Here is a 10,674-nt window from a genome sequence, read left to right as displayed (position 1 = left end):
ACTTGGTTCCCTATGTTTCTGAATCTTGAGGGATAGTAAAAGAAACAGAATGCAGAAGGAATTAGGAATCCTACTTATACTTTATATGAAGAAAGTTTCTTCATTACACCAGAAAACGTATTTCCTTTCTCACAAACTACCTCCTCAAACTAAATATGCTCATCTTTAATTTTATAGTCCCTCTCCTCTTTTGTCCAGTTCTGCCCCTCCTTTCGGCGCTTTTCTTTTCTTGATTCTCCAATTAGTCCAGCCGTTTCTCCTAGACCACGCTACGCCATCTTTGCCATCTTTATAGGTTAGTGTTTAATATAAGTTCAATATTAAAAGTGTTGCCTTCTTTTTTACCTTTGTTTCCCAGTAACTTCCACCACAAACAGCGCTGACAATCCAAGTCTTTTAACTCAGTCTCTTTCGCTGGGCTCACGCCACTTCAAAGTAAAAAACAAGTTAAGTCCTTGAATTCCGCTTCTTTTAATGGGCTAGTACTGCTGCTGCAGAGTGAAATTTGAATCTGTCTTCCTTTTCTTACTGGTACTTGTTAGAGAAATCTTCGCTCATGGTTAAGTATAATGAGAAAGATTTCCAATATATTTAAGATAAAATCTCCCGCTCTTTACTCTTTATGTGCTAGTCTTTTGGGTCTGTTTCTGAGCAGTTCACTTTGTATAAATAAGTCTCACAGACCCTCTTCTCCTCAAGCTCTCCTTGTTAGCTTAGTCCAGTAATTAAGGGGATTGAGAAAGTGAGAGATTTTGCTGCCGTTCTTACCGTTTGGGACTTTGAGGCTTGCTGCTGAGGATTGCTCGTGTCCTTGTGTCTAGCTACTCTCTGTCGACTCACCTCCTGGTTAGGACGTGGGCTTTTTCGATGCTGCCGGACAATGTCAGCCCTGGACCACACCCAGAGCCTTTTTGGGGGTCGTGTAGCCTCCGCGTTGCCCCCCAAAGTTCCCTCTAACAGCTGCTAGGCGCGGAGAACCCACGAAGCACATCAACAACGGAGGGCGGAAAAACCGGAAGCCCTTACATACCAGGTTTGGGAGGGGGATTTAGTCTGCGATAGGCTTTTTCCGTAGGGACACGGGTGGCCCCAGAACCTAGGGCTTGCTGATCAGAAGGTCGGCAGTTCGAATCCCCGCGACGGGGTGAGCTCCCGGTGCTCGGTCCCTACTCCTGCCAACCTAGCAGTTCGAAAGCACAAAGTGGAAGTAGATAAATACCGTATTTTTCGCTCTATAGGACGCACTTTTTCCCCTCCAAAAATTAAGGAGAAATGATCAAAGCAGCAGAAATAAGAGATGATTGGATCCCTTTCTGAGCGCGAAGCATGGGTACCCCCAACAAAAATTTAAAATTCGGTTTTGTAATTTGGAACTAATGTGATTTGATTGGTTTGCTAATAAAAATTATTTTATTAAAAAAACAACAAAAATTAAGGGGAAATGTGTGTGTGTCCTATGGAGTGAATGCAGGCTGCGCAGCTAAGCCCAAAGCCAGAACAGGGAGAAGTAGCGCTGCGCAGCACTCCGTCTCACTGTTCTAGCTTGGGGTTAGCTGCGCAAAGCCTCCGCAGGGCAGCGGGGTGAAGGCACCCCGCTGCCCTGTGGAGGTTTCAAAGGCCGTCCCCGAAGCCAGAACAGCGAGGCGGAGCACTGCACAGCACTCCGTCTCACTGTTCTACCTTGGGGATGGCTGCGCAAAGCCTCCGCAGGGCAGCGGGGTGCCTTCACCCCGCTGCTCCGCGGAGGCTTCAAAGGCTGCACTCCGTTGGCTTCAGGCAGCTATCTGCAAGGTTTCGGAGCACAGCAGAAGTTCCCACTGTGTTCCGAAGGCTTGCGGATAGCCGCCTGAAGCCTGGAGAGTGAGAGGGGTCAGTGCATACCGATCCCTCTTGCTCTCCTGGCTTCGCTTCGCTGGAGAGGTGCTGCACAGTTTTCCCTCTCTGTGCAGCGCCCCTTCAGCGAAGCGGGAGGAGAAATGGAAGGGGCTCCGTTTCTCCTGCCGCTTCGCTGAAGGGGCACTGAGCAGAGAGGGGGAGAAACCCCCCCCCCCTGTTCTCTCCCTCCTATGGTCCGGTGTGTCCTATAGAGCGAAAAATACGGTAGGTGCCGTTCTGGCGGGAAGGTAAACAGCCTTTCCGTGCACTGCTCTGGTTTCGCCAGAAGCGGCTTAGTCATCCTGGCCACATGACCCAGAAGCTGGACGCCGGCTCCCTCAGCCTATAGAGCGAGATGAGCGCGCAACCCCAGAGTCGTCCGCGACTGGACCTAATGGTCAGGGGTACCTGTACCTTTACTTAGGCTTTTTCCAGATCTGCCTTACTGCCCTATGTTTCTAAATCTTGAGGGAGAGCAAAAGAAGCAGAATGCAGAAAGAATTAGACATCCTACTTACACTCAAGAAGAAGAAATCTTCATTTTGCCGGAAAACATCATTACTTCTCACAAACCACCTCCTTTCTCCTGAACTATCCTCAGATAGTTGCTCTTCCCAAAGTCCTCAGCCAAGTCACTCAGCAGGGGGACGTGTCACAATGGAGGACCTGACCCTGTTGCTTTAGCTACCTTGCTTAACAATGTGAATGGTTCCCCTTAACATTAATTTTTCAAATATATCTTCCAGTGGGTTTTTATTTTATTTATTTAGGAAGGATCTAGAGCTGGCTTCATCCAGCACGGTGCATTTCTGGACAGGACAGGAAATACCTTGCAAACACACACTTTTCAACATGGCGGTGTCACCAAGGAAAAACACTCCTGGCCTAGACTATGGCTGCTGTTTCTCAATTAATAGTAAAAAATGACCCTTCTCAACATCCTGTAATAATCTGTCCAGTATTAGGATGGACAGGAGCAGGACTTCACCCTTAGACCTCCTCATCCCCCTGTTTCTTTCTGTTTCTGCCCAGTGTCTTCTGCCAATCAACAGCTTTCCTTAGCTTGCAAGGAAGTGAAATGTTATGAGTTACTTGGTGCCAGACTCCCCTTTGCCATGAGTTTCTGGGTGCCAGGCACTGAACCCCTGGACACTGAACATCTGGGGAATTGATCTAAGCCATGTTTAAATGTACCCCAAGCTCTACATTTGATTGTTGGTTATTAAAAACTGATTGAAACCATTTTATTTCATTCACAAAAGAAATTTTGACATGTGATTATGATAAGAGTTTATATAATAAAGGTGACACATTTATTGATCCTTTTTGTAAGTTATTATTTGTCTAATGTATTTTTTATATATATTAATCAGTAAGCGGGTGGGGTGGGAAGCAGTGCTGCATATGAAACTGGTGGATGGCTGTCATTAATCCAGATCAATTTCATAGAATCATAGAAACTTATAGCTGGAAGGGACACCAAGGGTCATCTAGTCCAACCCCCTGTGATGCAGCAATCTCAGCAAAAGCATCCATGGCAGACGGCCACCCAACCTCTGCTTAGTAACCTCCAAGGAAGGAGAGTCCACCAGCTCTCGAGGGAATCTGTTCCAACGCCAAACAGCCCTTACTGTCAGAAAGTTTTTATGAATGTTTAGTTGGAATCTCCTTTCTTATAACTTGAATCCATGGGTTCGAGTCCTACCATCTAGAGCAGGAGAAAACAAGCTTGTTCCCTCTTCCATGTGACAGCCCTTAAGATATTTGAAGACGGCTGTCAGATCTCCTCTCAGTTTCCTCTTTTCCAGCCCAAACCTACCCAGCTCCTTCTTCAATCTTAGTTTCCAGACCCTTGGTTGTCTTGGTTGCCCTCCTCTGCACACATTCCAGCTTGTCAACATCCTTCTTAAATGATGATGCCCAGAACTGGACACAGGACTCCAGGTGTGGCCTGACCAAGGTAGGAGAGAGTAGGACTTGGACTTCCTTTCACCAGGACCCTGGACTTCCATAGATGCAATCTAGAACAGCGTTACCATTTTCTGCTGCTGCACATTCCTTGTGGCTGAGGCTCAGGGTAACGCCCCCGGGACCTTTCAGTTCATGGTGTCCATGGAGGCGCAGGTCAATTCTGTGTCCAGGCCAGCTGTTGACCAGCTTCATTTAGTACGCAGGCTGAGACCCTACCTGCCCACAGACTGTCTCACCGGAGTGGTGCATGCTCTAGTTATCTCTTGCTTGGACTACTGCAATGCGCTCTAGGTGGGGCTACCTTTGAAGGTGACCCGGAAACTACAACTAATCCAGAATGCGGCAGCTAGACTGGTGACTGGGAATGGCCCCTGAGACCTACATTGGCTCCCAGTATGTTTCCGGGCACAATTCAAAGTGTTGGTGCTGACCTTTAAAGCCCTAAACAGCCTCGGCCCAGTATACCTGAAGGAGCGTCTCCACCCCCATCGTTCTGCCTGGGCACTGAGGTCCAGCGCTGAGGGACTTTTGGCGGTTCCCTCCCTACGAGAAGCCAAGTTACAGGGTAGTGGTGCCTGCCCTGTGGAACCCCCTCCCACCAGATGTCAAAGAGATCAACAGCTACCTGACATTTAGAAGACATCTGAAGGCAGCCCTGTTCTGGGAAGCTTTGAATGTTTGACAGACTTATTTTATTTTAATATTTTGTTGGAAGCCGCCCAGAGTGGCTGGGTATAAATCATAAATTATTATTATTATATTATGATGATGACTGTGAGGTGTTACAAGTCATTAACTTCAAGCCACACTGCCATGCCTTTGAAGACACAAACCATCCCAGCTTTTCAGAGCTGGCTATCATGGCTTCTTTAATCTTTGTGTATTGCGCCACCATGTGGCTGAATCATATAAAGCACTGACTTTTACATATCTCTTGACCTCTAATTGCAAGAAGATCTCGTTAACTTGGATTATAATCTTTATAAATTGGAGTTGTGGAGCAGGTCCTTGAGAGGGGGGGGGCTCCCACCATTCCTCCTTTTGATGAAAGGGAAACTTCTGACTTTGGAACAAAATTGGTTGTATTTGCCTATATGGCAGACACAACTCTCCCCATGTTTTGCAGTCTTTGCTGTCTGATTATCATTACCTATAGGCTTAGCCAGCTACCTGTGGTGTGGCTTCATCCTGTCTTAGAGAAAGCAAGAATTTGCTCTTAAGCAGGTGGAGCCGTAGTAAAATCATGGCTGGCCTGTTTGACACCTCTGTCATGGAACTGGAAGAGAAGCTCATTCTTTGAGACAAGAGCAGATGAATCTGAATGATTCTTGAGTTCAGGATGTGACTCTCTGGGGATCCATCAGAGTTAGCATTTTTTCCAAGCTTGCTCCTCCTACTTTAACAAATCTTTTAATTTTCTGAAGCTCTTCAGTGTTGTTGATGTTTTTTTAAAATGCAATAATCAGACATAGCTCCCTCTGGTCCTCATGATAAATAGCAAGCCTGCATTAAAAACAAGCCATTTTCAATTATCCAAATAAACATTATAAAAACACAGTAGTAATCACAGAACAAAACAGAAAATGCTGTCTGACAAATGCAAGATAAAAATACCGAAGCAAATATTCATAACTGGAATGACTTTTTCTACCACCCTACCCCAAATCCATTAAAACAAATTGAGCTTTAATAATATTTCTTTTTATTTATTTAATCAAAGACTATACTTTATTAACAAAACAAAATAAAGAGCGAACAATATAATTGCATGGAAACTAAGATTGCACACGCCAAAGGATATAATTTTTGGTTGTTGCATTAACAATCCCTGGGGGAAATAATCATTATTGATATTGTGGGTGGGTTGAAAATAGAAGAAGGAAAAAATGCATTGTTTATAAACATCAATATGTTGTCCTCAAGGTCCTATTATATTCTCACTTGAAGTTGAAAAATTACTAAGAATTCCAAATAGCATATTTCACAGGAAGCATTTGAACATCATTTATATATAAAATAAATTTTGTTATGTAGTTGAAGATTAATCTTTTGTTGTTTCTCCTTTAGTATATCTTAATTTTGAGTTATTTGCTATGCCATAAATCCATAACCAAAGAGCTCTCCAGTGTTCTAACAGCCGGATGGGCTTGGTGTTCCCTTTTGGTAGGGAATTTCAAAGTGATGGACTATAAAACAGGCCCTGCTTTTGATAATGGGACTGAATAAGGTGGAACTCTCAGGTGCATTCAGTTTAGGAGGTGCAGAGATTCTGAGTGTTGTGTAAGTTATTTGAATATACATTCTCAGTCCGGGGGGGAAATTCATTGGAGCACAGCAGGTGTGGTCTGTAAACTAATCTCTAAGGCCCTGTGACTTGTTTGCTGTGGCTCCACTGTTACGGCAGGTGATTCTCATGAGGCATTCTGAGCATTTTCGAGTCCTGTTATGTTGCATTAAGTTCAGTACAGTTTGAAGATGTGGACGAGGTGCTTGGATAATTTCAGGTGTCCATTTCTGCTCTGCATCCTTGCCTTCATGGCCGGTGAAATCTAGCAAAGAGGAAATAGATGAATGAGGTGGTTCATGTCTCTGGGCCTAATAAACCCTCCCTGAAACCAGACTATCAGAGCAATCATGTGCCAGTTGCTCATGTCCCTTTCTTGGGCATGGTGCTCAAGCGCATGGTTGCAAGCCAGAGCCAGGCTCTCTTAGATGCAACAGATTTTCTAATCCCATTTCTGGGGTAAATTCAAAGTGCTGGTTTTTGCATATAAAGCCTTTTGCATTTTAGGACCCTGATCAGTGTTAGAAACCAAACGGCACCTAAAACCTAGGTTACAGGCACCACAGCTCAATGTTTGGGGCCTTTTTAAAAAAAGGAATTTATTATTATTATTTATTTCATTTCTATACTGCTTTATATTTTAAAGGGGGAAAATATCAAAGTGGTTTACACATTAAAACATCAACTAAAACAATTTAGAATAAAACAATTTAAATCTTCAAGGAAAATATTTCAGAAAAATATGAAATATAAATGCAGTAAATAAGCTCGTCTGCTTACCTGTTTAAAAAAGCTGGAGGGCCCAGCCAGGTAAAGACCTGGCATCCACAGATCTCCACATGGTTGCAATTGGACCCACATCAGTTGCACAATGCGCCTGGCGAATTTCGAACACTGATGGCTGATATCTGAAGGACCACCAGGCCTCAGATGAACCAACTCTGACACTGCATGAACCACCTGAGGCCGTTCTCCGTGTGCCTCCTCCAAGGGGGGTGACAAGAGAACTGGCCTTTTCACTGCTGGCTCCCCACTTAGCAATACTTTCCCTGGGGCAGCACGCCTGGTGCCATCATTGTCTATTTAGGCATCAGGCAAAAACATGTTTTATTTACCATTGGCAAATAAAAAAACCCCTTAAGGGTTGTGTTTGTGGCTTCTCTTTGTGCTGTTTGTGACCTCTTTTGTGCTCATTCTTAGGTTTCATCTTGCTGTTTTTGACTTGGGTTTAATGTTCCTTGTTTCTTTTATCTATTTTGTAAGTTGCTCTGAGACACTTTGGTGTAAAAAATGACAACAACAACAACAGCTGTTCCAACTTCATTGGGAGTAAATTGTCAGTGTAGTGGGAAAGCTGGCTCCTGATAGCCCTTTGGCTCTCCAGATGTTGTATGACAGCTCCTTTCATCCCTGACCACAGGCAACACTGGCTGGAGCTGATGGGAGCACCGGCGGAGCAAGCCAGTTGGGCACCTGGGGTGGTGCACGTGCCCTGTGCCCAGGGGTGGGGTGAGTCAGAGCAGGACGCTCCGCAGGGCCTCCGGAGTCTGGCTGCCTCCTCCCACTCAGCCGCCCTACAGCTGGGGGGGAGGCAACGGGAGGACTGTCTGGGCAGCGCGGAGCCTGCGGGCGCCCAAGCCACCCTGTCGCTCCCAGGAGAGATGTGTGGCTCAGGCGCGCTACAGGCCCTGCGGTGAGTGCCGTCCAGCATTTTGTCACCCCCCTCAGTGGTGACACCCAGCTCAGACCACCTCCACCACACACCCCTTCCTCTGCCCCTGGATGCGAGTAGGAGTTGGGCCTGATGTACTCACTTCCTACACTCTTGCATGGGTGCGGGCATCCCTTGTTTGAGAAAAAGCCCACTGTAGAATCTGACACATATGAACATGGGGGAAACTGTTGCTCTTTTGGTTTGAGTTGAGTTGAGGGTATGCATAATAAGGGGGAACTAACAAATTACCATTTGGGAGTAGAAAAAGGAACCAGCAAAGATTTCCTGGAGGAGCAAGGAGAGAACACTGCTACTTTTTAGCAATATGCTCCTTTGCTTGACATAATCTAAATCAGGGGTCGGCAACCCGCGGCTCCGGAGCCGCATGCGGCTCTTTAACGCCTTTGCCGCGGCTCCAGGGCGGAGGCGAGGGGAGGAGGCGCATTTTCCGCAAAGCCATTTCCGAGCTAGAGAGCAGAGGGGGTTGCGGGCTAACCCCTCCCACACTCCACTCGCGGGGGCTGGCCTTTTGCCCCCGCGAGAACAGGGGAATCCCCGGGTGTGCCTGCAACCCTGCCCGCCAATCGGCAGGGCCGGGGAGGCGTGGCCTAGCCCATTTAAGGCCAGGCACGACCGGGGACCGCCCTCTTTGCCCCGTTCCAGCTCGCACCCTCTCCCTTCCTTCCCCTCGTGGTGTGTGGGATTCCACTCCCGGCAGTCCTTCTCTGCCGTCCTCGCTGCTTTCCTCCCCCCCCCCGCCCCCCGCTTGTCTCCCTCTCTAGCCTCCTCTAGGCGTGGGTTGAAGCTGCGGCGTCCATTTCTTTAAAGGGCATCGATAAGGGGAAATCGTCGGCGCCATCTTTGTGGGCGCACGTGGGAGTCGCGGGAGCGGCCATTTTGGTTGAGGGGTGTAAGCAGGCTGCATTGAAAGGGGGCATGTAAGCTGGTCACTGTTTTGAAGGGGAGTGAAGAACACACACTCAAAAAAAGGTAACTTGTTAATTTAACGTTTATTTCTATGAGGAGGAGTAATTCTGAGGGGTCAAACAAAATAATAATAATAAAGTGTCAAAAAAGTTATTTTTATAATGACGAGGATGACATTGGGCCCTCATTATTAATTATTATTTACATCAGGCACTGATTATGATTTATGGTACACTGGGGCCCTGATTAATTTTCTATGGCATTTTGGGGCATTGATTATTGGGCATAGCAAATTTTGCTATGGGGCCCTCTGATTTCTAATTACGTCCCTCTTTTGGACCCCCGGTAGGCCAGCCATGGATAAAGGCAAGAAAAGAAAAATTTCTGAAGAAAACAGAATGTTTAATGATACATGGACAGAATCATTTGCCTTCTCTACTGACAAGACTGGTTTACCAGTATGCTTAATATGTGGTGAGAAATTTGCAAACAACAAAAAGTCAAATATTGCAAGACATTTCCAGAATAAACACACAGCCTTTGCTGAAAAATATCCAGATGGAGATGAGAGACAAAAAGCCATTGCAGAACTTATGAGGAAGGTTGATAGGAGCAAAAATAATTTCAAGAATTGAGTGAAGTCTGCAAATTCCACAACATATGCTAGTTTTGTAGCCGCTCAGGAAATAGTCAAGCACGGTAAGCCGTTCACAGTGTTATATTTGTTTTAAATGTCGCAATGGTTTTGCGGCTCCCAGTTGTTGTTTTTTCTTCGGAAACGGGTCCAAGTGGCTCTTTTTGTCTTAAAGGTTGCAGACCCCTGGTCTTGACAGTGAGTCCGTAAGTGACTGTGGAGGCCAATTCTGGATCCACACGTCCTTCCACAGTGGGGACATTGGATTCCGGGCGGGAGTTGATCACTGTGAGGGTTTGCCAAGCGTGCCTTCCTCTTAGTACATGTCTTCCTTTCGTCCTGAGTTCGAGTGTCTTCAAAGCCCACGACACCTTTACTAAAGACTGTTCTCCAACTGGAGCACTCGCAGGCAAGTGTTTCCCAGTTGTCCGTGTTTATACTACATTTTGAAAGATTTGCCTTGATAGAGTCTTTAAACCTCTTTTGTTGACCACTAGCATTACGCTTTCCATTTTAAAGTTTGGAACAGAGTAGTTTCTTTGGAAGACAAGAATCAGGCATCTGCACAACATGACCAGTCCAATGAAGTTGATGTTGAAGAATCATTGCTTCGACACGGGTGATCTTTGCTTCTTCCAGTACAGTCATACCTCATGTTATGTTTGCTTCATGTTACCTTTTTTCAGGTTGGGGCCCACGGCGACTCGGAAGTACCGGAAAGGGTTACTCCCGTGTTTCGCCACTTGCGCATGCGTAGAAGCGCTAAATCGTGTCAACATGATTCATGGTGTCAACATGACTGTGATGTGTTACAAGTCATTAACTCCAAGCCTCATGGCTATGCCTCAGAAAACACAAACCACCCCAGCTTTTCAGAGCTGGCTATCGTGGCTTTAATCTTTGTGCATTGCTACGCCTGATGGCTGAACCGTAGAAAGCACTGACTTTTATCTATCTATTTTCACTGCCAAATGTTGCAGGGGGCCATTTCCCGCAGTTTGGCGCTGCTTTAGAGTTAATCGGATGGGGCACTGTGAAACGTGCGGTTTTCACTGCTAAACATTGCACTGGCCATTTTGCCAGTGCTCGGCGCAGGAATCCCTTTCCCATAATATCTTATACATTTTAGACAGCACTTTTACATTATGCAACAGGTCTCTCTCCAGTGGTGATATTTGGCAAAATCTTGATCCTGAGAGTTAGGGTGCCGAGGGCTGATTTTGTGGGGTGCAGGAAAACATAGTGTTTTCACTGCCAAATGTTGCATGG

The sequence above is a fragment of the Podarcis muralis genome, chromosome 5 (assembly GCF_964188315.1).
Source record: "Podarcis muralis chromosome 5, rPodMur119.hap1.1, whole genome shotgun sequence".
NCBI lineage: Eukaryota > Metazoa > Chordata > Lepidosauria > Squamata > Lacertidae > Podarcis > Podarcis muralis.
This window is presented reverse-complemented; position numbering follows the sequence as displayed.